This window comes from Scyliorhinus torazame, chromosome 13 (genome assembly GCF_047496885.1).
Source record: "Scyliorhinus torazame isolate Kashiwa2021f chromosome 13, sScyTor2.1, whole genome shotgun sequence".
Taxonomy (NCBI): domain Eukaryota; kingdom Metazoa; phylum Chordata; class Chondrichthyes; order Carcharhiniformes; family Scyliorhinidae; genus Scyliorhinus; species Scyliorhinus torazame.
In genome coordinates, this window is record NC_092719.1 from 138,388,899 (window position 1) to 138,415,151 (window position 26,253).

General features: G+C 46.6%; 1 protein-coding gene across 3 annotated transcripts in view; it reads left to right on the forward strand.

The window, feature by feature from the left end:
* Positions 1–26,253, forward strand: part of LOC140388298 (contactin-4-like) — a 3,617,424-nt gene that overhangs the window by 85,322 nt on the left and 3,505,849 nt on the right. The window contains exon 1 of one of the 3 annotated variants that reach the window (XM_072472213.1): positions 16,456–16,475. The exons of the other annotated variants lie outside the window; for them this stretch is intronic. The gene's annotated coding sequence lies outside the window, so the exon portion shown is untranslated. Of the gene's footprint in view, positions 1–16,455; positions 16,476–26,253 lie in introns of those variants that run through there. 3 annotated transcript variants of the gene reach the window in all.

Sequence of the window (26,253 nt, forward strand, 5' to 3'; positions counted from 1 at the left end):
AAACTAAACTCGTCACAGAAAGTTAAGTCCTGCGATTAAAAATAAAAGTATCCTTAACTAATTACTGCCAATCAGCCTCTGGTGCTGAAAAATAAACTATTATAATCTATAAAATAGATCTCACTTTTTCAGCATTAATTAATGCTGGAGATTTTCTAAATGCCAAAAATTAATTTGTTTTAATATCCCTTTCTGTTTCTCCTCTTTCTCCGAATTCAATCCTTCTTTCTCTATTTTTCTTTCTATAGCGGATTTGACATTTATTTCCCACTGTTCCTTTTCTGTTGCTTTTCTGTTACTTCACACTTCTTCAATCTAAGAAGTGTTCCAATCCCAGCTGAGGATACTTCTCGACAAGTTTGATCCCAGAGAGGAACCCAGCTTGCTAGATCCTAACTTTTATTTTCTGTTTAGAGACATAGATGAACAGAGCCACAGGGCTGACGATCAACTTTTAACAAAAGAACAAAACATTTATTAAACCAGAAAAGATTAACTGTAATGCACACTCCTTCACCCCAGCTATACCTTTACAAATATATACAGATTTGTAAGGATAATATAAGTTACAGAATCAATCTTGTGCTTTAATATTCTCAGTAAGTAGACAGTCCATGTAAACCAACAGGCAAACCATGGCCAGATACATCACACTCTGCAACTAAATGACAGATGCCAGCCAATGCAATTGCTGAGCATTTCTCAATTCCCCCAGGTGCTTGTCATACCACGGTGCTAATGGGTCTCACTGGAAACTTGTTTTCCACACAAGGGTTTCCAATCTTGGTCTTGAAGAACACACTTTGGAATCTTCTCCCAAACAACATTTTCTCCCAGGGGCAGCATGGTAGCATTGTGGATCGCACAATTGCTTCACAGCTCCAGGGTCCCAGGTTCGATTCCGGCTTGGGTCACTGTCTGTGCGGAATCTGCACATCCTCCCTGTGTGTGCGTGGGTTTCCTCCGGGTGCTCCGGTTTCCTCCCACAGTCCAAAGATGTGCAGGTTAGGCGGATTGGCCATGATAAATTGCCCTTAGTGTCCAAAATTGCCCTTAAGTGTTGGGTGGGGTTACTGGGTTATGGGGATCGGGTGGAGGTGTTGACCTTGAGTAGGGTGCTCTTTCCAAGAGTCGGTGCAGTGTCGATGGGCCGAATGGCCTCCTTCTGCACTGTAAATTCTATGTTAGATGTCTTCACCAAGGAATTACCTCCAGGATTTCAACCGTTCCTTTCAGTATTTCTCTGCCCTGGATTGTCAGCTGCATTCAAGCTTCCTCATAAGTTCCCAGGTAGCCAGCCATGCCAACAGAACACCACTGCTTCACAGGTTGCATTACGGTGTCACTGACTGTAGAATCACCACGGATACCTTGGCCGGGATTCTCCCCTACCCGGCAGGGCGGGGGGGGTCCCGGCGGGATGGAGTGGCGGAAACCACTCCGGCGTCAGGCTGCCCCAAAGGTGCGGATTTCTCCGCACCTATAGGGGCCAAACCCTCACCTTGAGGGTTGGCGTGCCGCTGGCCGGCGGGAAAGGCCTTTGGCGCCACGCCAGCCGGGGCCGAAGGGTCTCCGCCTACCGGCGGAAGAACGCGCATGTGCAGGAGCGTCAGCGGCTGCTGACGTCATCCCCGCTCATGCGCGGGGGGGGCGGTCACTTCTGCATCGGCCATCGCAGAGGCGATGGCCGAGGCGGAAAGAAAAGAGTGCCCCCACGGCACAGGCCTGCCTGCGGAACGGTAGGCCCCGATCGCGGGACAGACCACCGTGGAGGCCCCCCCCCCGGGGCCAGACTGCTCCGCGCCCCCCCCAGGACCCCGGAGCCCACCTGCGCCGCCGGTAAGGTCGATGGTTTGATTCACGCCGGCGGGACTGGCATGACAGCAGCGGGACTTCGGCCATCGCGGGCCGGAGAATCGCCGGGTGGGGCCCACCGACCGGCGCGGCTCGATTCCAGAAACTAGCCCATGGGGCAGAGGAAAGTCTCAGGAAGACTGAGAAGCCAAAGTAAGGACCAGAGAGAGGCTTGCAATGAAAGGCAGATCTGCAAGGTGCAGACCAAGAGAAGTCGGCAAGTGGGAAACTATGGGGCGGGATTCTCCGACTCCCCCGCCGGTGGTTTGGCATGACAGCAGCGGTCGGTGGGGCCGGCTGACCGGTGTGGCTCGATTCCCGCCCCCGCCGAATTTTTGGTGCCGGGGAATTTGGCGGCCAGTGGGGGCGGGATTCACGCGTCGGGATGCCCCCACCGCGTCGGAGAATCCCACCCCTAGTTTCCCACTTGCCGACGTCTCTTGGTCTGCCCCTTGCAGATCTGCCTTTCATTGCAAGCCTCTCTCTGGTCCTTACTTTGGCTTCTCAGTCTTCCTGAGACTTTCCTCTGCCCCATGGGCTAGTTTCTGGAATTTGTTATTGTTTAGCTTGGGACTGGAGTTTTGTCCCTATGCTTTGTCCAACCTGTTCTAGCCGTTTCTGTGGAATGCTTCTTCCCTCTGCTTACCTGGAGCAAAATTCTCCGTAATCGGCGTGATGTCCGCCGACCGGCGCCAAAAACGGCGCAAATCAGTCCGGCATCGTGCCGCCCCAAAGGTGCGGAATCCTCCGCATCTTGACCGGCCGAGCCCTAACCTTGAGGGGCTAGGCCCGCGCCGGACTGATTTCCGCCCCGCCAGCTGGCGGGAAAGGCCTTTGGTGCCCCGCCAGCTGGCACGCAAATGACATTGCCAGGCGGCGCATGCGCAGGAACGTCAGCGGCCGCTCATGGCATCCCCGCGCATGCGCAGTGGAGGGAGTCGCTTCCGCCTCCGCCATGGTGGAGACCGTGGTGAAGGCGGAAGGAAAAGAGTGCCCCCACGGCACAACCCCGCCCGCGGATCGGTGGGCCCCGATCGCAGGCCAGGCCACCGTGGGGGCACCCCCCCCCCCCCCGGGGCCAGATCGCCCCCCCCCAGGACCCCGGAGCCCGCCCACGCGGCCTTGTCCCGCCGGTAAGAGAGATGGTTTAATCCACGCCGGCGGGACAGGCATTCTAGCAGCGGGACTTCGGCCCATCCAGAGAATTCGGCAACCGGCGGGGGCGGGATTCACGCCAGCCCCCGGCGATTCTCCGACCCGGCGGGGGGTCGGAGAATCTCGCCCCAGGTTCCAAACAGAAAATGAAATGCTTCTGCTTTTCAGTGTGAACATCTCGGGCAGGATTCTCTCAGTCCTGGGCCAGGCCGGGCTGGAGAATCCCCGCGGCCGGGCCCCGCCGTCCCGCCATTGGCGCCAGCGTGGTTGGTGCGACGCCGGTCACGGGCCGCTCTATGCAGCTGGCCCACCGATTCTCGGGCCGGAATGGGCCAAGCGGCTGTCGTGGAAACGCTGAGTCCCGCCGACGCCGTAAACACCTGCTTTCAGCGTGGAAGGGTCGGGTGGCGGCCCGTGGGAGGGAAGTGGGGCTCCGACCCGGGGTGGGGGGACTCCGATGCTGCCTGGCCCGCGATCGGTGCCCATAGATCGGCGGGCCGGCCTCTCTGGCTGGGGGACTCATTTTCTAAGCGCCGGCCCATGTAGTCCTGCGCCATGTTGCGTCGGGGCCGGTGCGTTGAAGGAAGCCACTGCGCATGCGCGGATCCCGTGGCGCCCAGTTCGCACCGGGATCGGCAGCTGGAGCGGCGTGAACTGCTCCAACGCCATGGTGGCACCCTGTAGGGGCCAGAATTAGTCCTGGTAGTGCTCTGTTTACGACGGCGATTATGACGGCGTGGACACTCTGCCGCAGGATGAGAGGATCCCGCCCCTGGTATCATAAGTTTTTAAAAACCCTGTAATTGCTTTTACATCATAAAACCATCCTTACAATGCAAGCAAACTAAAGTTATACAGCGGGATTCTCCCTTCTGGGGACTAGGTCCCCACGCTGGCGGGAGAACCGGCGCCAACCACTCCGGCGTCAACAGCCCCCGAAAGTGCTGCTCCAGCCGGTGCCAAAGGGACTGCGCGAGAGGGGAAGGAGTGATCTCGCGCATGCGCGGAACCGCCGGCATGGTTCCACGCATGCGCAGACCGGCCGGCGTATCTTGGCGCATGCGCAGGGGGTTCCCTTCTCTGCGACAGCCATGGGGGAACCCTACAGGGGCCTGCACGGAGGAAAGGAGTGCCCCCACGGAGCAGGCCCGCCCGCAGATCGGTGGGCCCCGATCGCGGGCCAGGCCACTATGAGGGGCCCCCCGGGATCGGACCCCCCTGCGAACCCCCGAGGACCACCCCTGTCGACTTACCTGCCAGGTCCCACCCTGTGGGACCATGCGTAACCCACGCCGGTGGAACTGGCCAAAAACGGACGGCCGTTCGGCCCATCGGGTCCCAGAGAATTGCCGGGGGGCTGCTGCCAATGGCCCCTGACTTGCATGGCGTGAATCCCGCCTCCACCCAAAAAATGGTGCTGGAGAATACGACAGCTGGCGGCAGGGCAGGATTCGCGCTGCCCCCCGGTGATTCTCCTACTCGGCGATGGGTCGAAGAACCCCACCCATAGAGTCTAGGCACTAACATATATTTAAATTAAAGTTATTAAAGCTTCCTTACATTATCAATACAGAAACATAAATTAAACCTGAACTTAAAGTTATACCCTGTTCCTAACATGCAGTATACATAAATTACCTCTATTTCCCAACACTGGTGCAAAAAATACACAGTCACTTGCTCTGTTCACTCAGGTCCAGATATCCTGGCCGGGATTCTCCGATCCCGACTGCGGTATTCTCCACGCTGCTTTTCGGGCGGGAGCGGGATAGCCGCCACGCCGGTCGGGGGCCATTGGCAGCGGCCAACCCTGGCAATTCTCCGGGCCCCGATGGGCCGAGTGGCCGTCCGTTTTTGGCCAGTCCCGCCGGCGTGGGTTACACATGGTCCCACACGGCGGGACCTGGCAGGTAAGTCGGCGGGGGCAGTCCTCGGGGGGGGCACAGGGGGATATGACTCTGGGCGTGGCCCCCACAATGGCCTGGCCCGCGATCGGGGCCCACCGACCTGCTGGTGGGCCTGTTTCGTGGAGGCACTTCTTCCTTCCACGCCGGCCCATGTAGGGCTCCGCCATGGCTGGCACGGATAAGAGAACCCCCCCCGTGCATGCGCCAAAATACGCCGGCCGTTCTGTGCATGCGCGGAACCACGCCGGCGGTTCTGCGCATGTGCGAGATCCCGCCAGCCCTTTGGCGCATGCGCAAACTCGCGTTGTCCCTTCGGCGCCGGCTGGAGCGGCGCTAACCCCTCCGCCGTCCACCTAGCCCCCGAGACAGGTGAGAATTCCTCACCTTGGGGGCCCATTGACGTCGGAGTTGTTGGCGCCGGTTTTCCCGCCGGAGTGGGGACTTTGTGCCCGGAAAGGAGAATCCCGGCCCCTGTTTGTCTTGTTATGCAAGCTGTCACTTTCAACAATTTAAAATATTAGAAACTTAAATGGGCTAAGGGCAAGTTAAACTTATGGCAGACACCATTAGCTGACCTACTACCCTATTAGATGGTGCACTACGGCAAAATCAGGATCACTGCACCACCCTGACTTGGAAATATATATCGCTGTTCCTTCACTGTCACTGGGTCAAAATCCTGGAAGCCCCTCCCACACAGCACAGTGGGTGTACCAACATCTCAGGCACTGCTACAGTTCAAAAAGGCAGCTCACCATCACCTTCTCAACGATAATCAGGGATGGATAATAATTGCTGACCTAGCCAGTCATAGCCGCAACTTGTAAATGAATTAAAAAAACAGGAATGCAAAGAGACAAAGAGAGCACCAAGAGGGTCAAAAGAGAAGGGGTGGGAAGATGACGAAAGAGAATGGTGATCCAGACAAATAGATTCTGGGAGGGGGAGAGAAAGATGAGAGAAAAATGAGGATGGAGGCATCTTACACAACTGAACTTTGTGTGTGTTTGGGGAGTGGGGATGGGCAGGAGGCGATGGCATGGATTAGGACGTAACCCTTTAGGAATGGAACTTGCATTTTGAAGACGCGTCATGCATTATTGCATAATGATAATGTGTTCTGTTCACTGTTACTGGCACATGTAACTGGCTCATGGCTCCAAATGTTGGGCAGTGCTGTTTTACTGTATGTAAAGCCTCATTCTGATGTTGTACTTTCTCAAACATTTGCCAGAGGAAAACCTTTTCAGTACCATATAAATTGTCTCATCCATTGTTCACTAATTTCTCAAGTGTGTTCCTCTTTTTATGAAGCTTCTTGCAGTTTGGGTGGTATTGCTTTGAATGGATGACATATGGGACCATGGCATGGTAATCTCAGGCAGCCTGCTGCTGAATCCCGTCCTCCTAGCCTGTGTTTTAAAATTCTGATGTGGCCTTCTCAACCTGAACTGTTCTGCCTGGCAGCTGATGAACAGATCAGGCAGTTCAGTGAAGAATAAAAGCAGAAAATCTTTCCATTTCCTAACATCTGCTCCCTCAGACAAAGGCCTTTAAAACAGCAGCTGTTACAAGTGTCAGAAGCTTCCTCGAAAGCCAAGTATACTTGGAAAGGCTGACACCCTTTGAAATGCAAAACTCCCATTCAGTTTCACAGAGCAATACCTTTCACTAGGTTGTGATTGACACTTTAATGTTTCAGACACAGCTCCTTGGTGGATTGTTTATTTATCTTTCCCTGGGGTGGCACGGTAGCACAGTGGTTAGCACCGTTCCAGATCCAGGATTCCAGGTCCCAGGTTCGCTTCCCAGCTTGGGTCACTGTCTGTGCAGAGTCTGCACGTTCTCCCCGTGTCTGCGTGGGTTTCCTCCGGGTGCTCCGGTTTCCTCTCACAATCCAAAGATGTGCAGGTTAGGTGGATTGGCCATGCTAAATTACCCTCAGTGTCCAAAAAGATTAGGTGGGGTTATTTGGTTACGGGGAGTTGTGGGCTTGGATGGAGAACTCTTTCCAAGGGCCGGTGCAGACTCAATGAGCCAAATGGCTTCCTTCAGTTCTGTAATTGGATTGGATTGGATTTGGATTTGTTTATTGTCACGTGTACCGAGGTACAGTGAAAAGTATTTTTCTGCGAGCAGCTCAACAGATCATTAAGTACATGAGAAGAAAAGGGAATAAATGGAAATACATAATAGGGCAACACAACATATACAATGTAATTACATAAGCACTGGCATCGGATGAAGCATACAGGGTGTATGTAGTGTTAATGAAGTCAGTCCAGAAGAGGGTCATTTAGGAGTCTGGTGACAGTGGGGAAGAAGCTGTTTTTGAGTCTGTTTGTGCGTGTTGCTGCATAAACTAAAGATGCATGGCATTGAGGGTAAAGTGGTAGCATGGGTAGAGGATTGGTTAACTAACAGAAAGCAGAGAGTGGGGATAAATGGGTGTTTCTCTGGTTGGCAACCTGTAACTAGTGGGGTCCCTCAAGGATCAGTGTTGGGCCCGCAGTTGTTCACAATTTACATAGACGATTTGGAGTTGGGGACCAAGTGCAATGTGTCAAAGTTTGCAGACGACACTAAGATGAGTGGTAAAGCAAAAAGTGCAGAGGATACCGGAAGTCTGCCGAAGGATTTGGATAGGTTAGGTGAATGGGCTAGGGTCTGGCAGATGGAATTCAATGTTGCCAAGTGTGAGGCTATCCATTTTGGGAGGAATAACAGCAGAATGGATTATTATTTAAACGGTAAGGTGTTAAAACATGCTGCTGTGCAGAGGGACCTGGGTGTGCTGGTGCACGAGTCACAAAAAGTTGGTGTGCAGGTGCAACAGGTGATTAAGAAGGCTAATTGAGTTTTGTCTTTCATTGCTAGAGGGATGGAGTTCAAGACTAGGGAGGTTATGCTGCAATTGTATAGGGTGTTGGTGAGGCCGCATCTGGAGTATTGTGTTCAGTTTTGGTCTCCTTACCTGAGAAAGGACATATTGACACTGGAGGGAGTGCAGAGGAGATTCACTAGGTTGATCCCAGAGTTGAGGGGATTAGATTATGACGAGAGGTTGAGTAGGCTGGGACTGTACTCGTTGGAGTTTAGAAGGATGCGGGGGGATCTTATTGAAACATATAAAATTATGAAGGGAATAGATAGGATAGATGCGGGCAGGTTGTTTCCACTGGTCGGGGAAAGCAGAACTAGGGGGCATAGCCTCAAAATAAGGGGAAGTAGATTTAGGACGGAGTGTAGGAGGAACTTCTTCACCCAAAGGGTTGTGAATCTCTGGAATTCCTTGCCCAGTGAAGCAGTTGAGGCTCCTTCTTTAAACGTTTTTAAGAAAAAGATAGATACCTTTCTAAAGAATAAAGGGATTCGGGTGTACGGGCCGGAGAGTGGAGCTGAGTCCACAAAGATCAGCCATGATCTCATTAGATGGCGGAGCAGGCTCGAGGGGCCAGATGGCCTACTCCTGTTCCTAGTTCTTATGTTCTTATGTGTTCTCAGACTTCTGTATCTCCTGCCCGATGGAAGAAGTTGGAAGAGTGAGTAAGTGGGTGGGAGGGATCTTTGATTATACTGCCCGCTTTTCCCAGGCAGCGGGAGGTGTAGATGGAGTCATTGGATGGGAGGCAGGTTTGTGCGATGGACTGGGCGGTGTTCACGACTCTCTGAAGTTTCTTGCGGTCCTGGGCCGAGCAGTTGCCATACCAGGCTGTGATGCAGCCTGATAGGATGCTTTCTATGGTGCATCTATAAAAGTTGGTAAGAGTCAATGTGGAAATGCCGAATTTCCTTAGTTTCCTGAGGAAGTATAGGCGCTGTTGTGCTTTCTTGGGGGTAGCGTCGACGTGGGTGGACCAGGACAGATTTTTGGAGATGGCACCCCTAGGAATTTGAAACTGACACTATGACACCAACAGCAACTTGCCAGGATGGTTCCCAAAGTGGTAAGAACGTTCTCAAGTAATTCTAATAACACAGTAACTTGTGTCTATTTATTTTTTAATGGTTTGTTTTATAGATTACCTTCAAATCACTTTGTTATTTTGGCAAATTTGGGAGATTTATCCAAATATTTGTGAAAATTCTCAAAGAACTATTTAAGGAAATATAATTGTTCTGACCTTATTGTGCAAAACATTATTGTTTCCTGCACAGGAACCAATTCAAATACTTTTCAAAGGGAAAGCTAACTAGTGTCAAGCCTAAAAAAAATTATAAAAGGCACATTATTGCCAACAAATATATTGAATGATTTTGAGGATTGAACACAACAGTTGGATATTTTATTTCAACTTGCATAAGATATTTGGTGAAGGACGTTACAAACAGTCTGTGGCTGAAGTGGGAACTGGTAGGATAAAAAAGGCACTGTCAACTCTCAAAATAAAAATAAATAAAAAATGAAGTGATCAAAGGCATGTTGTTCTTTTGTCCTTAATTTTCTAATTTGCTTCTCATCCTGCATCTCCTCTCCAAAATTCTGGGACTCACATTTCAAAGAGACTTGCGACCTTACAGAATCTTGTAGGAACTATGGGAGCAGTGCAACAGAGATATCTACTATATCTGATATCAACTTCTAAGGTTTCAGCAGTCTTTAGACCTGGAACGCCATAGCTAAGTAAGGCCATAGTGTGTAGCTGCTACCTTATTGCTTCCGAGTCACATATTTCCAGGTTTGAGCCCCACTCCAAGGCTAGAGTACAAAAATCAAGACTGACATTCCAGCGCAGGACGCAGGGAGTGCTGCATTGTCACAGATGCTGTTTCAGGTTAAATTTTAAATCAAGGCCCCTTTAACCTTCTTGGGTGGATGTAAACTATCCTATGACACTATTTAGAAGAGGAGCAGAGGAGTTATCCCTGGCTTCCTAGCCAATATTTATACCTCAATCAACATACAAAAAACAGATTACCACCACATTGATGTGTTAGATGTTTTAGTTGCTGTGAAATGAAGAGTCTAAAGTTCTTGTTCCTTTTCACCAAACACCATTTATTTCACTTCCACAACCTCTGCACAAAACTCTTAACAACACACCACCTGACAGAGGCCACCTGAAGCCCTTGAACATATCAGTGTCAATTAATGGATACTTAACATAAATGAGACAACTAATTGCAATGTCTCTTAACCCATTACTTAACAGTCTCCCCTTCCTTGGAGAGAAAATAATAATTAGGTGAAAACAAAATTTCAAGAAACTCAAAAACACACATGATGTCCCCCCCCCTTTTTTTTTTGTTTGGATGAGAAAGGGAAAAAAAAAACAGTCACAGAAGCAAGCGCCCTTCATTAACAATATCCAAAAGTTTCTGTGAACTCGCCCCTCTTTTCGTAAAACAGTCTGACAGTTGCTAGCTCCTGTCGACCCATTTAACTTTTGTTATTTCCCCTCTGTCCAACATCTGCTTCAGACTTGCGATGTCTATCTGTAACCTCTTTTCATTGACACTTTTTGTAGAGTGCACATTTTCCCACAGGGATTTATTGTCAATGTGACAGTCAATAGGTATATTACCCAAATCCCCTAATTTCTGTCAATATCATACTTATATAAAAAGCCATATCCACTGCCTCCACAAGGCTTAACGTCTCAGCAGCCAAAGTGCTTTTTACCACTCTCCTTATTTTCTTCGTTTCCCACACAAGTGGGCAACATTTACCATTGTTCCCCAAAAGGAAAATTATATATAACCTCCTGCGCTTGAAACACCATCACATAAATTTGCATAGGACGCATCACTATAAACTATGAGTTTCAAGTGCTTAAGGTCACCTAAAACCGGGAACTTCAAAACACACTCCTGCATTTTTAGTTTGGCCAACGCTTTATTTACTCTTATTATGTCTTCCACTTTGGGATCATTCATTTTTGTACTCAACTCTAAGACATCAAAACTCACGTCCGGTCTAGTCTGTCTACCTAACCAGTTCAGTTGCCCAATTAAACTTCGCAGTTGCTCTTTTTCTATCTTTGAAACCATTGTGTCTTTTTGTGAAACTCGGCCACGACTTATTGCTATTGGGGTGATGCTTTCCAAATAAGATTGCTGACGTAAAGTTGCCCCTAACTTAGTCTGTCCAATTTCCAGTCCAATATATTTAAATGCACCGGAAGCCTGACTTCCAACCCTGAATTCTTTCCTCAAACCAGAGATTACAATAGCTTCAAAATCACTAGTCCCTCCCCACAAAAAATCATCGACATGCATCATAAAAATGCCAGAAAGATTTCCTTTATAGTGCCAGTAAAACATTGCAGGATCTGCTTTCAACTGGCAACAGCCTAACTTTAACAAAACTGACCTTACCGAAAAATACCAGACTCTAGATGCATCATTTAATCCATATACACATTTGTTCAACTTCCAGAGTACCCCTTTTGTGTTAGCTGCTTCTTTAGGAGGATGGAGAAAAATGTCTCTCTGGAGCTGATGCCCCTGCAAAAAGGCAGCTTTTATATCTATAGATTTGCATTCCCATGCCTTTGTGGCTAATAGAGCCAAGAAGATCTTTAAAATAACCTTTCCTGCTGTAGGTGAATCTACCCTTAAATCCTGATCTTCCAAATTTTCTTCAAATCCCCTTGCCACGAGCCTGGCCTTTGCCTTATAAGTTCCATCTGGAAGAACTTTTTCCGTGCAAATCCATCTGTGGGATGGAGCTCTTTGTCCCCTATCCGGTACTTCCGTGTATACCCCAAATTCACTCCAACTATGCAATTCTTGCTGTTTAGCTTCTTTAATAACTTTTTCATCTAATTTATTTGAAGCCACCAAAATCTCACGTGCATGTGGGCTTCTACTCCTATTAGTATTTTAGGCTTACTCATGTTCCGAGATCTTGATAGACTACGACCCCTCTCCCGCCTGGTATCTCGCACTGTACTGCTTGATCTTTCCCTTCTGCTGTGGGATGTCCTTTCAATAGTTCTCAACCTTTTCCTGTGGACCTGTTCACTATCCGATGTACTATCTGAACTGGCACTGCGTTTCTGTGCCCTCCATTTTTGAACTTCGTTTTCCCAATCCATTGTCTTGACTCCTTCCCCTGAATGCTGTACATTCAACCAATGTTTATAATTTCCAGTGGCCTTCCCTGCTCTACTAATAACAGTTGCATCCTTCCATTGAGTAGACCCTTCCGGCAAGTATGTCACTTTTGTACCAACTTTTGTCAGTTGCCCTTTCGTAAAAATGACCTGCTTTAATTCACCAGAAGTGTTGTGTTCCTCCACAGAAACCCTGGGTGAAATTCTCCTACCCGCCCCGCCACATTTCTGCCCCGACCGGCCGGCGGGAGCCTCCGTAACACCGGCCGGTCAATGGGGTTTCCCATTGTGGGGCAGCCCCACGCCATCGGGAAACCCCCGGGTGCCGGCAAAACGGAGACTCCCGCCAGCGGAGAATGACGCCCCCTGTCGCTATCAGTTAATTGGTCCTCATAGTTCTGTAACACATGCGTACCAGATGACTCTGGTTCCTCGTCATGTCTGTCTGCTCTGTCTAAATTTGAAAATTTGTAATCTGTACCCATTATCCTTGATGAATGGACCCTAACAGTTTGATTACCATGTTGCAAAATAATTGTTTTGCCATCTATGCCTATGATCTTCCCTGGGCCTTTCCATTCATTAGAATTGTCTCTCTTATAGTATACCATGTCTCCTTGCTAAAAAATGGCATCTGATGCCCGTACGTCTTGTCTTAAAGCTCTGCGAATTTTATCAGAGACTTCTGCTTCCAAAAAAGCTTTTCTACTGCTATGTAATGCATTTAAATGTTCAGCAAAACCTGAGCAAATTGTAGTCCCCTCCCAAGCTGGAGGCTGGTCATCCAAAATGGACGGAATTTTAGTATTTCTACCAAACACTAATTGATAAGGATTATAGCCCCCAGCCATCTGCAATGAATTATTTGCATGTACTGCCCCTGCTAAAGCTGAATTTAGCCTGCAATTTGGTTGATCTGCCAAAATTTTCCAAAGCATGTCATCGATGACAGCATGATTTCTTTCACAGACACCATTACTAAATGGGCTTTCTGCAGCCGTATTCATAACTCTGATATTCATGTTTTCACACATATCCCTAAACTCATCATTAGTAAATTCTCCTCCATTGTCTGTAAGGAATTTTGCCGGTGGACCCATTCCTGTCCCTATCCATTTTTCCACGATTTGATCCAGAATTACTCTCTTTTCTTTACTTCGTACAATCGTTGATTCACTAAATCTGGTTGCTAAATCTACAAAATGCAAAATAAATATATTATTTGCTTTACCCCAGATCTTAAGGTCCATGGCCACAATGTCGTTAAAATCCCTGGCCAAAGGTAGGGTTACTATCGGTCGTGCTGGTGTCCTTCTGTACTTCCTACAAACTTCACAGCGGTCACTAAACTGTTCTATCAGTTTAGTATAGTCGTCATCCCTCACCCCTGCATCCTTTAATAAATTTTTCAGCCTCCGAGGAGACGGATGTGCAAATTGCCTATGCAGTTTTAATACAACAAGCTTTTTATCAGCTAAAGTCCCATTTTCAACTGCCATTAACACATCCTTAACCACTCTACATGAAATATTATTTGTCAGTAATGGAATACAATAGTGTCCCGACTGTGTAAATTGTAAGTCCACAGTCTTTCCAAAAACTGTTGCCTTATCCTGTTCCATATCCAGTTTCATGTGTGCTTTCTTCATTGATGGTCTGCTCAGTTACAACATCCGTGCTAATGAAATGATTCACTCCGGCAATATTGCAAGGGATCACCACTCTTTTCAGCGACTTCAGAGTATTATCATCCCCAAACCTGAACGTTGTGGAACTTTCAAATTCCTTAACTTTGTTACGATTTTCAGCATTCAAAGAGTCCAGGTAACATTTTAACCAGTCAATTCCACACACAGTAGATGTGCAGCCACTGTCCAATACAGCACAGTTGAAGGATTCTGCAACCAACACCCTCATTACCGGCGTAAAACCGCTTGTCAACAGGACAATGCCTTCTTTCTGGTCACTATCTTTTTCCTCTTCTGTGTCATGTGTCGCTTCAAACACTCTACCATAACGAGTTGGACAGTTGAAAGCATAATGGTATTGAGAGTCACATCGAAAACATCGATTTATCATGCCCCGTGCATTTCTGGGGTTCATCTTCCTATTGTAGGTTCTAACTGGGTTTCTGTCTTCATAATTTCCTTGTCTCGGTCTCCGTCTATAGTCTTGAGCCCTGTTCGTAGCCATACGATTTCGCCATCCTGTTACTAGTGTATCTTCCATATTCTGCCTTATTGCAGGCTGACCTATTTGGGTCATCAGAGCCATCGGAATCGAATGTTTCCCCAGAAACCTTTGTAAAGCTTTTGTCATCTGTTCGAATAAGGTATCCTTATCAGTAAACTGAACTCCTGTCAAAACCAGGAGCCTATCCATGTTGCTCACTCTAGCACAGTCAAGTAATTTAAAGGCCAACACAGACTGTGGAAATTCCAGATTGTGTTTCTGCAGCCTTTTATATAGTCTGCCAAATTCCATTATATAGTTTTCCATGGAGATATCCTCCATTTTCCGGAACTTATCAAAATCCGACCATGCTTCATACGCACTTAACAAGTCATCTTTCTTATAAATCTTATCCATATAATGGAATAAAGTCTCCAGACCTTCTTCTGAGTCTAACTCTTCCAATTCCAGCTCAGAAAGCACTTTGTTTTGGATTTTACTGCCATATGGTAGAGAAAGAGCCAATGCCATACCTTGTTTTCTCTTTCCCAAAGCAGTTACTTTAGTCCACATAACTACTGCACTTCTCCATTGGTCGTACGATTCCCTTTCAGAAAATAAGGGAGGATAGTTATATCCAGCCAGCTTTATCCTGGGTTCAGCCATGTATTTTTTATTTTTTTTCCTTCTCACTCACTCCTTGGTTTGATCAGGAAAAGTTGTATCTTTCAAACCTTCACATTTGCACAGCAACCATCCTCTGCTACCATTGTTCGACGTTTTAGTTGCTGTGACATGAAGAGTCTAAAGTTCTTGTTCCTTTTCACCAAACACCATTTATTTCACTTCCACAGCCTCTGCACAAAACTCTTAACAACACACCACCTGCCAGAGGCCACTGAAGCCCCTTTGCACATCAGTGTCAATTAATGGATACTTAACATAAATGAGACAACTAATTGCAATGTCTCTTAACCCATTACTTAACATGATGCAGTGTACAAGGACTTCCAAAAGGGGATAAAGTGCCGCACAACAGACTTCTGAGCTAAGTTAGGGCCCGTGCTGCAAAAGGGACAGTGGCAACATGAACGCAACATTGGTTGAGTGACAAGAAACAGTGATGATTGGTCATTTTTCGAACTGGAGGAATGTTTATAGTGCTGTTCACCTCTTCCCAATATATATATAATTGTTCGAGACCGTGGTGTATGGGGGCATAATTTTAAACAAGACAAATAATATAAAAAATTGAACTGTAAACTGAGGAAGATACTGTAGAACTTCATACGCCTGCCCCCAAGTAGCAGCCAGAAGTCTTAATGAATTATCCAGTCCAGCCTCCTCCATGAGGTCTCTACCTTCATGGATGCCACTCTTCATCCAAATTGATTCGCTCCACAAAATCCCAACCAACAGCTGAGTGCACTGGATACAGAAAAGACTGAGTCCAGACAACATCCTTCTCTGAAGGCAATTGCTGCTGAACTGGCTGCATCCTGAGTCAAACTGCTCCAGTACATGTATAACACTAGCATCAACCTGACAATTTGGAAAACTGCCTGGATGTGCCTGATATGACATTTAGAACTTTTCCTGTTAAATATACATTTGTAAAGTTTCATTCTGTGAATAAATGTAAAATTGACTAAGGATTGACTTCTGGGGCAGGATTTCAAACCCCACATCCCCATTTCCCCCTGCCTTGCCCACCACCGGCATGTGTTGCGGCGGTGGAGGTGACCCGTCATTGGCTGGCAAGGTCCCACCACTGTCAACAGGCATTTCCGTTGTTCGTAATCTCCGCTGCCATGGAAGATGTGGTGGTGATGGGGGTGGGGTCGCTATTGGCGGGACCAGAAGATCTCGCCAGCGGGAATGGCTGGAAAGGTTCGGCCCTGGCCTCCTACAACTGGCTGCCAGACGTTTAACACAGTGCACAAGGAATGATTTCTGCTTATGAACAGTCGCAACCACCCACACACAATTAGACTGATGAGTTGCCGACCCCTGTTGTACATCCCAACTAACTTGCCAGAAAAATATACTTGAATACTGACTGTGCCACCAGCCATAGCCCTCAGGCCCTGGAAGGGAGTTACAGGATAAACTTGCATGTGATTAGAAATGTGGAAATGGAACTCCTGTTTCTCCAGAGAGCACGTTCAGGCAAATATTTATATCTATTTTTTTTGTTGTTGGCAGCCTCCAACAGTCCCTTAAATGTTGCCAGTTCGACCCACATGTAGAATCGATTATCCTGAATACAGCACACCTGGCTCTGGCTGCATCCAGATCAACCCAATTGTGGGATGTGACCTTGAAACAGGTAAAAGCTCGATGCTTGTTTCAGGCTTGTCTCTTGACACTTATACTTCAGCTTTTGTCAATATGGTGGGTATTGCATTTTCGATACAGAATATGTATCCATGCACACTGCATCTCCATGTGCAATGTTTTACAGTAAGCAATGTGGCATCCATGGATTTTCAAGCTGTCAGCCAGGACATTGTTTTCCCTCGGTCTCTGCTGTGGAGAATCGCATATAATATGTGGCTTTCATGAAACTTAGATGGCTTGTGTTTTTGTAAAATGGGAGCCATTTCTATTTGTTGATCACTGTAATTCCGAGCTTTATGCTCTTTCTTCCCTGAACATGATGTGGATTCAGTAGGTGGAAGAGCTTTTCATTGTGTGCTGCTGATTGTACATTTGTCCAGCAAAGGTGAAATTCCTTGCCACCAAAAAGCATAATTATCTATGTTTAACTGAAACATAGAACTTTAAAGCTGTCTTTGTTATGCATAACTGGTTTGAGAGGTGTTCTGTTCTCCTGACCTATTTTATTTCATTGTGAAGCCTTTTTCTGAAAGTACTAAGTACCCTCAGTGGAAACACTAACATATCCATCAGTGGAAGCACTATTTTTGTAGGGCTTGGAAGGTCAGCTAGGTTATAGCTGCAAAGTCCCTTGGGGATGGGCATGCTTTGATTTTCTTATTCACTGTGGTAGACGACAGTAAATGATAAACACCACAGCTGATGCCCATTGAATAAAAGTGAAAAGGCAAGACTGGCTATGAAAGCTGAGGGAGCTACGTCTCAGGGTTTAAGTAAAATAACTTCAATAAGGTTGTTTGGTGGTTGTGAATTCAGATGGTGGGTGTTGACTGGGAACTTTCTAACTGAAGCAAAATGACTCATTCATGTTTCATGTCCATTGGCTGGAGTAGGGTCTGGCAACACAGCTAGTGTACTCAGATCTATAAAAGTATTCATCATGATGACAGCTGAACATCAAAGAAAAGTTTGAAGTTACTTTGAACTTTAAAAATATTTTTCAAGAGTACTACTGCACTTTAACAGTTCTCCTGAGTGTTAGTTTGCCACAGCAGTTAATCGGTAACGTGTCGGTAACAATGGTGGCCTGGGGCTGGATTCTCTGATCTTGCGGCTATGTCTGCAGGATCCGTCTGGTCTTACGACCAGAAAGTCGGCACCGCCGCCCTGCACCGATCCTCCGCCCGGTGGGCTAGCAGCCACGCAGCATAAAGCCCCCAGCTTTACCTGCGGATACGGCCGCAGAATGGCCGGGTCCTTGGCTGCGCCGCGCCGTGCACGAACCTGGCCTCCCAAAACCTGTCCCCAGACCATCTCCCAGCAGTCTCCCCAGCCCCCCTGCCAGCGGAATGGCTCCCCCCTGACTGTGGTGGTGCTGGACACAGTCCACAGCCGCCACGCGAAGTCCCCGAACGTTGTGAGGAGTTGCTCCCCACGCTGTCGGGGACTCAGCCCATCAGGTTGAGTACACTGTCTTTGAGGGGACGGTGTATCACAAAGGTGGTGTCTCCCCCGATTCCGGCGTAAATGTGGATTCTCCGGCCGATCGCTGAACACAATTTCAGCATCGCCGATCGGAGAATCTCCCCCCTTTTTTTCTTGCTCTCTGTACTTGGGGCCTTAAGTTGGCCGATCAATATGCCAAATATATTAAGTCGAGTGGATCACAAAAGATCAATGAAGACAGCATGAGCATCATAGATTAGAAATTGGAATGGAACCACCGTGAAAATCAAAGTCCAAATGATGGTGGACAGTTCTTCGATCATGAAGATTTGACTACCGTCTAAGTACAGGGCTTTTTGCATACTTAAGAGAACCCTCCAACGAAGTGCGGGTTGGGTGGGTTGGCCATGATAAAATTGCTCCTTCGTGTCCAGGGGTGTGCTGGTTAGGTTTTGGTTACGGGGATCGGCTGGGGGAATGGGCCTAGGTAGGGTGCTCTTTCAGAGGGTCGGTGCAGACTTATTGGGACGAATGGTCTCAATCTGCAGTGTAGGGATTCTATGATTCTATGTTACACTCCGCGTTCTCATGATTTTAATTGTCTTCAGTGGAAAACAATATGGACGTAGTTTAAAATAGGTTACTTATTCAGTATAGTTAATGATAGAGTGACAGAACACCATCAGCTAAACAAATAGGGGTTGCATGGATTTATACAGGGTAGAAGATGGCAGAGGTAATGGAAGGGGTGAAAATAAATAGGAAGGATGTACATAAAGGCCTGTTATGTTCAGAGTGAATAGGTTGCTTGGTCTGGATGCCTTGCAATCTGTATTGCTGAAGGAAATTGGAGCAGAGATGGTGGAATGAGGGCAGCACGGTGGCGCAGTGGTTAACACTGCTGTCTCACAGCGCTGAGGTCCCAGGTTCGATCCCAGTTCTGGGTCACTGTCCGTGTGGAGTTTGCACATTCTCCCTGTGTTTGCATGGGTTTCGCCCCCACAACCCAAAGATGTGCAGGGTAGGTGGATTGGCCACGCTAAATTGCCCCTTAATTGGAAAAAATGAATTGGGTACACTAAATTTATTTTTTAAAAAGAGATGGTGGAATAATTGTCCAATCTTCCCCAGATATGGGGAAGTGCCAGTGGATAGGGGAGTTGCAAATTCAACTCCCTTATTGCGGAAAGACTGTAAGCCTATTCACAGTACCGATGGGCCAGTCAGTTTAACATCGGTGGTGGATAAAGTTTCAAGAACCATAATATTCCAGGAAAAAAAAATCAACAGGCACTTAGAGATGCAAGCTAATTAATGATAGCTAACACAAATTTGTAAAAAGGCAAATTGTGTTTGACTAATTGATTTCTTTTTGATTAATTACGAAAGAAGGTTGATGAAGGGGAAGCAATGGATATGGGCCAGCTAGAGGTAGGAAGCCACATGCCGCTGATTTTAGAAGAGAAATCTGCACACTTCCGTTCACTCCGACGATGCGACAAACCTTCCTTGCTCTGCGGTAGCCTCGGGCCTCCAGCATCCCCATCTGAGCAGGCTCCAGTGCGGTGCAGGATGAGTGCAGCCCCCACCCCCTTATGATGTGGCCAGCTTGGCAATGCCCATTGAGGGTAGGCAACAGATTCAGTTAGAAAACAACAGGCAATTTTTTTAACAAGTGCTTTAAAGGTACAGAGACTTTTTAAACGCTTTTTTGTTGCCCTCTGTCGTATCTTTTAAAGTAATTTTTTTTTTCTTTTTTATGATTGAAGGTGATTACAAGTGAACATAGGTTTGGTTCTTTGTTTTATATCTGTGAAACTATTTAAATCTGCACTATATCATTAAGTGCGCCGTGCTTAAAAATGTTCTCCGATCCCGCGCCGGGTCGGAGAATCGCCGGGGGGGCGTGAGAATCACGTCACGCTGCTCCGACGCCAGGCTGCCGATTTTCCGGCGACTAGAGAATTGGCGCCAATCGCGCCCGCAGGGGCGCCACCACGCTGGCCGGGGGCCGTTGAAAGAGGCCCCCCCCGCCGATTCTCTGCGCTTCGACGGGCCGAGTGCCCGCCGAGTTCGGCCGAGTCCCGCCGGCATGGGTTACGTATGGTCCTACCTGGCGGAACCTCCTGGCTGCGGGGGCCATGCTTGTGGGGTGGCGGGGGGTATCCGACTCCGGCGGGGGCCTTTACAGTGGTCAGGCCTGTGATCGGGGCCTACTGATCAGCGGATGGGCTAATTCCAGTTGTGGCCTATGTTCCTCTGCGCCGGGCCACTGTAAGGCTTCGTCATATTGCATGGGGGCCGGCACGGAGATGGCAATCCACGTGCATGTGCAGACCCGCGCCGGCCGTGGCGCGCCGGCTTTTGAGTGCTGGAGCAGCGGACACCACTCCGGTGCCGTACTAGCCCCTAGGAAGGGGTGAATGCCTGGGCCTGGAGGCCCATTGACTCCGGCGTTGCTCACGCCAGTTTTGACGCCAGCGTCAACACATGGCCGGAATTTCAGGGAATCCCGGCCCATATGTTTTAATTTAGATTATGGTCATAAGATTTTAATGGTGCCCCAGGGCTTTTTGCTGTCATTGTGCTTGTAAAATCTCCTTTTTTTCTGGAGCACAGTTCCTTCATCAGATGAGTGATAAAGGAGCTGTGCTCTGAAAGCTAGTGATTCGAAATAAACCTGTTGGACTTTAACCTGGTTTTGTAAGGCTTCTTACTACGCCCACCCCAGTCCAACGCCGGCATCTCCACCTCACTCCTTTTTTTGATTAGTGTTTATAGAATCACTGCAGTGTAGAAGGAAATCTTTCGGCCCATGAAGTTTGCATTGACACTCCGAAAGAGCACCCTACCCAGGCCCATTACCCGGCCCTATCCCCTTAACCCCACCTAACCTTTGGACATGAAGAGGTAATTTAGCAGGGCTAATCCACCGAACCTGCACATCTTTGAATTGTGGGAGGAAACCAAAGCACCCGGAGGAAACGGCATGTTAGCACGGTGGTTAGCACTGCTGACTCACACGACTAGGTACCCGGGTTCGATTCCGGCCTTGGGGGATTGTCTGTGTGGACTTTGTACATTCTCCCCGTATCTGCATGAGTTTCCTCCGGGTGCTCTGGTTTCCTCCCACAATCCAAAGATTTGCAGGTTAACTGGATTGACCATGCTAAGTTGTCCCTTTAGTGTCCACGGATGTACAGTTTAGATTCTGGGAATAGGGTGGGGGAGTGGACCCAGGTAGGGTACTCTTTCAGAGAGTCGGCGCAGACTTGTTGGGCTGAATGGCTTCCTTCTGCACTGTAGGAATTCTATGGTTCTATTCCATGGTTCTAGGAAACCCATACAGACACAGGGAGAAAGTGCAAACATTACACAGCCACTCCATGATCCGAACTGTGCTAACGAGAGTGCCATTGTGTTACCCGTGTTAAAAACGTTCTGCCTTGTTTACTTCGATTATCTTATTAATTTATAATTATCTCAGAATTAAATGTTGTGTTCTGATGTTTCAGTATGACATGTGTAGAAGCTTGTAAAGCTTAATGTAAAAGATTTATTAACAAAAAAAATTATAAATGTAAAACTTTGAAACCAATTAATATTTAGCTTAACGTTTAACTTTATCAGCTGAACAATGACCATAAAACTACCTCAACATTTACAAATCTCCTGCAATAAAATATTTTTTCTCACTTAAATACAACGGTTCCATCTATTTGAAAAGGGGAAGGAGGGAAGGGGGCAGGGAAGGGTTTTGACATATGAATTCTTAATTGACAAGCTCAACATCTGAAAGCAGCAGCTGCTGAAGCACAGTGTCTTGATACACATCTCCTCTGACATCATTTTGGGATTTTGTTTGGCAGTACACTCTTCGGGGTGGGTGATTGGTTCACTGCAATATCTATCAGACAGATAGTTCATATTAGCTTACAGGAGGCTTGCATATATCATATCAACTAAGGCATTGACCTTTGTTAAAGCATTTGAACTAATAACTGAGGCTTCTTGGGATGAATGTTACATCAGGGAGACTTGTAAACAACTCAGCTTAAGATACATTGAAAAATCCAAATGACTTTAGCCTTGAATCAGCTGGGAGGACAGGCGTGCTAACATTAGTATCCTTGAAGGAGTAAATAGCACTGGTATCGAGGCCGTTAGTTGAATCATGCCCAATGTGTTTTAAGTAGGTAACTGTAGCACCATTAGCACAACGTTGGAGATGGAGCCGCAGCTGACTGGTGCAAAATGTTGTCTACTTTCTTTTGTATTGGCTTGACTGGAGTGTTTATATAATGCAAGGATTGCTACCATCCAGGGGTTTAATGTGTTAGCTCTTTGTTCATTTAAAAAATGGTCAGAAACTCTGAGAACTACCATCGTGCGGTCAGCTATCACCATTTTGCCAATCCAGACATTTGTCCATTTAAAAAAAATAAGAATAATTTTATCAGTTTAGCATTTATATATCTCATAGATCATGACAGACCTGCAGAATTTTTCCAGCATTTTCTGTTACATCTGGTGTTCCGGGAGCCTTGCAGTGCATTTTACATTTAGCAGAATATTACCTGGACACCAAGTGATAAGATATAAGGAGATATTGCACATACAATGGTTGTATTACCTGGAATTTGGAAGGCATGGTGTGATTTGATTGACGTTTTCAAGATAGTAAAGGAAACTGATAAGGTAGAAATTACTTCTGCTGGCAGGGAGTCTGAGACTCGGGCATAGAACATAGAACATAGAAAATACAGCACAGAACAGGCCCTTCGGCCCACGATGTTGTGCCGAACCTTTGTCCTAGATTAATTATAGATTATCATTGAATTTACAGTGCAGAAGGAGGCCATTCGGCCCCCTGAGTCTGCACCGGATCTTGGAAAGAGCACCCTACCCAAACTCAACACCTCCACCCAACACCAAGGGCAATTTTGGACACTAAGGGCAATTTATCATGGCCAATCCACCTACCCTGCACATCTTTGGACTGTGGGAGGAAACCGGAGCACCCGGAGGAAATCCACGCAGACACGGGGAGGACGTGCAGACTCCGCACAAACAGTGACCCAAGCCGGAATCGAACCTGGGACCCTGGAGCTGTGAAACAATTGTGCTAGCCACAATGCTACCGTGCTGCCCTTAAGAACAAATAAATCTACACTATATCATTTTACCGTAATCCATGTACCTATCCAATAGCTGCTTGAAGGTCCCTAATGTTTCCGACTCAACTACTTCCACAGGCAGTGCATTCCATGCCCCCACTACTCTGTGGGTAAAGAACCTACCTCTGATATCCCTCCTATATCTTCCACCTTTCACCTTAAATTTATGTCCCCTTGTAATGGTTTGTTCCACCCGGGGAAAAAGTCTCTGACTGTCTACTCTATCTATTCCCCTGATCATCTTATAAACCTCTATCAAGTGGATACAGTGGAAAAATTAGAGCCAAAGCATTTTGGGATGAAGTTAGGAAACACATACATGCAAAGGGTGGTAGAAGGTTGGAACTTCCTTCTACAAATGAAAATTGTTCAATCTTGAATCTTATTTTGTTAATCCAGGGTATTAAGGAATATCTGGCGAAGAAAGTAAAGGACTAAAAAGCCCACTCCCATTCCTTTTGTCCTACTGTTCATTGGCACGACTAATCAATGCCAAATATTTGTGTATGTAGTTCTCTAATCACTGATTTGAATTAAAAAAACATTGGTGAATAATTCATCTTTTGTATTTTGGGTGCTATGAGAGGCCTCAGATTTTCAAAATGTGTTTCTGGCCGCTTGTGGAGTGACTCACACTGGATTCCATTTTGTTGCGAACTTAGGTGCATGTTTACACATTCAATGAACGTGCACAGCATGCAAGCAGAATACAACGTCAATCAGTGTACAAAGCTGATTTGACACCAATATGGGCATTTTGGAGTTCAACGGTCTAGCTAATCCCCTCCCTCAACAACACATAGCTGAACGTGTTTTCACCAGCAGGATGGATTTACCCACCAGAGCTATTTCAATCCATCATCAATGATTTGCCGGTAATTTGTTGATTGTTTTTTTCTGGCCGTTGCCACCATTCCATAAGTGTTTTATGTTCTCTGTAGTTGTTTAAAGTTGCAAAAATCGTGCAGGCGCAGATGTTGTGCTGTCTTAACATATCTGTTACTCCCAGACTTGGTGCACTAGCAGGCATTCCCCTTTCAACACAGAGAATGCACAGAGGTTGTAAGGTAAGGTAAGACACCATTATCCCAGATGACCAGAGACTGCTTTCTCTGGGGAGAGCTGACTGGGGTGGTTTAACCGGAGGATCCGCACACCTCAAGCGTGGTACAAGGCTGAGAAGGCAGGTCGGCATGAATAACCTCAGCCAGTACGGGAATTGAACCCAGGGCTGCTGGCTTTTCTCTGCATCATGAGCCAGCTGTCCAGCCAAGTGATCTAAACCGGCCCTCGGTTGTAGACTACAGATGACAACATCTCAACAACAGAGGTTGCACTGAGTAGGACAAGCCACTGAAGGAGGGAAGATCCCAATTCGCCATTTGCTCACCAGTTCCATTGGTGACCTTTCTCCTCTCACTGGTCATAATGCAACAATAAATGGGCCTAAAATAAACACTTCAAATCAAATTAGAAATTAAATTGATCAGTGTTGTGTACAGTAGTCAGCTATTCACCCTTGTGTATTCCATTAGAACCTGAGTTCCAAAGAGTCAAGTTTGACTCGTTTCATTTATCTCTTTCTCTCTCCACAGTGGTTCTCAGTTCAGTTTTTCCATCATTTTCTGTCTGTCTTCCATTAGAGCCTACATTCTGTGTGCTTTTGTCTCTCCTCGTGCTGCAATGCCATGCTACTCCAATAGCGTTGAATGGCTGCTGGCTTTCAGCGGAGGAGAGTGCAAATGACTTTGGAGGACGTCTTTAAAGAGCTCTGGCAGACATATTGCCTGGATTAGCTCCCTTTGGAACCATTGCCCTTCATTGTTCACAGAGAAAACGCCCAAAAGGCCCTAAAGGAGGAATAGGAACATTCACAAAGCCATCAGGGCAAGTAGACAGAAAATGGCCTGATTTATGGAAAGGTTTGCACAGCAGAACCTCTTGATCAGTCATGAGACATATGTGGTCCTAATACACAATCATCACCATTTTATTATAGCTACTTCTGGCGACAACAAAATACGTTTCTGTTGTTAGGACTGTGTAGCCATTGTAATAATGCGGAACCACAGCCAGACAGAAATACCCCCTCTCCCAAACAGCAATGGGCCCCAATTCGACCAAGTGATAAGATTATGGTTTCCAGATTTGCTCAGCACATTATCCACCTTCTGCCAGTAACCAAATGATTCCACAGAAAACACGTTGGAACTCCCTCAAACAATCGCAGAGAATAGGAAAGTACTTTCTCTGACTGGAGTTCTGGTCAGATGCTTGTTCTTTATTACATTAAATCAATACAATAAAAAGCAACCAAGAGAACATCTAACATCCGTTTGCTTTCGATTCAATCACTGATAATGTCTGTGCCCTATGTCGCAAATGGCTTTTAATATAAAATCTTTTGTACAAAGGCAACAAATTCCTGCAGACTGCTGCATGTACCATGTCAATAAATCAATTTAGTAAATTTAATTATACATATAAATAATTAGAGAAACAAGACACTATCCAGACCTAGCTTTGCCTGCAAGAGATAAACAAGCACAAATAAATACAGATGTAATTGCAAAGTCACACCCAAGTATCTGCGCATCAATATTAACATGCATGGAGACAGGCATTTTAATGCACATATTATATAATTGACCTTTGCCTTATTTTAACATATTACCTCAAATCAGATTTGTTCTATTTTATTAATTGATGAATTTGGCATTTGGTAAATATCAGCAAGTGGTTTGACCCTTCAGCTAAGGTGTATTGTTAAAGTTCAGCCAGACATTAATAGATGCATAGCCGTGACTGCGGCTGTATGAAAAAGATTCAAAATATAGCTTCAGGTTGAAGGAAGGTGGCAGGTTTATGGATAGTGAATATCGCAGTTTCTCCACCACTCGCATCTCCTTTAAAGCATTGTCATTTTAAGGATTTGTGTGTGGTCAGTGAACTGACTTTGCTTTTATTAATTTAAAGATTCATTTCAAACTTAGTAGTTGTAAATTTACTGAGAGTCTGTTGACTCTTTCAAGTCTGAGCCCAGGATAACCCCATCGGCCAATAGGCAAAGTGGTGGGTCCACATCAGATGCCCATTTTACATACAGCTTGATTTTATTCACTATAGGCTTTCACCCTATTTTGG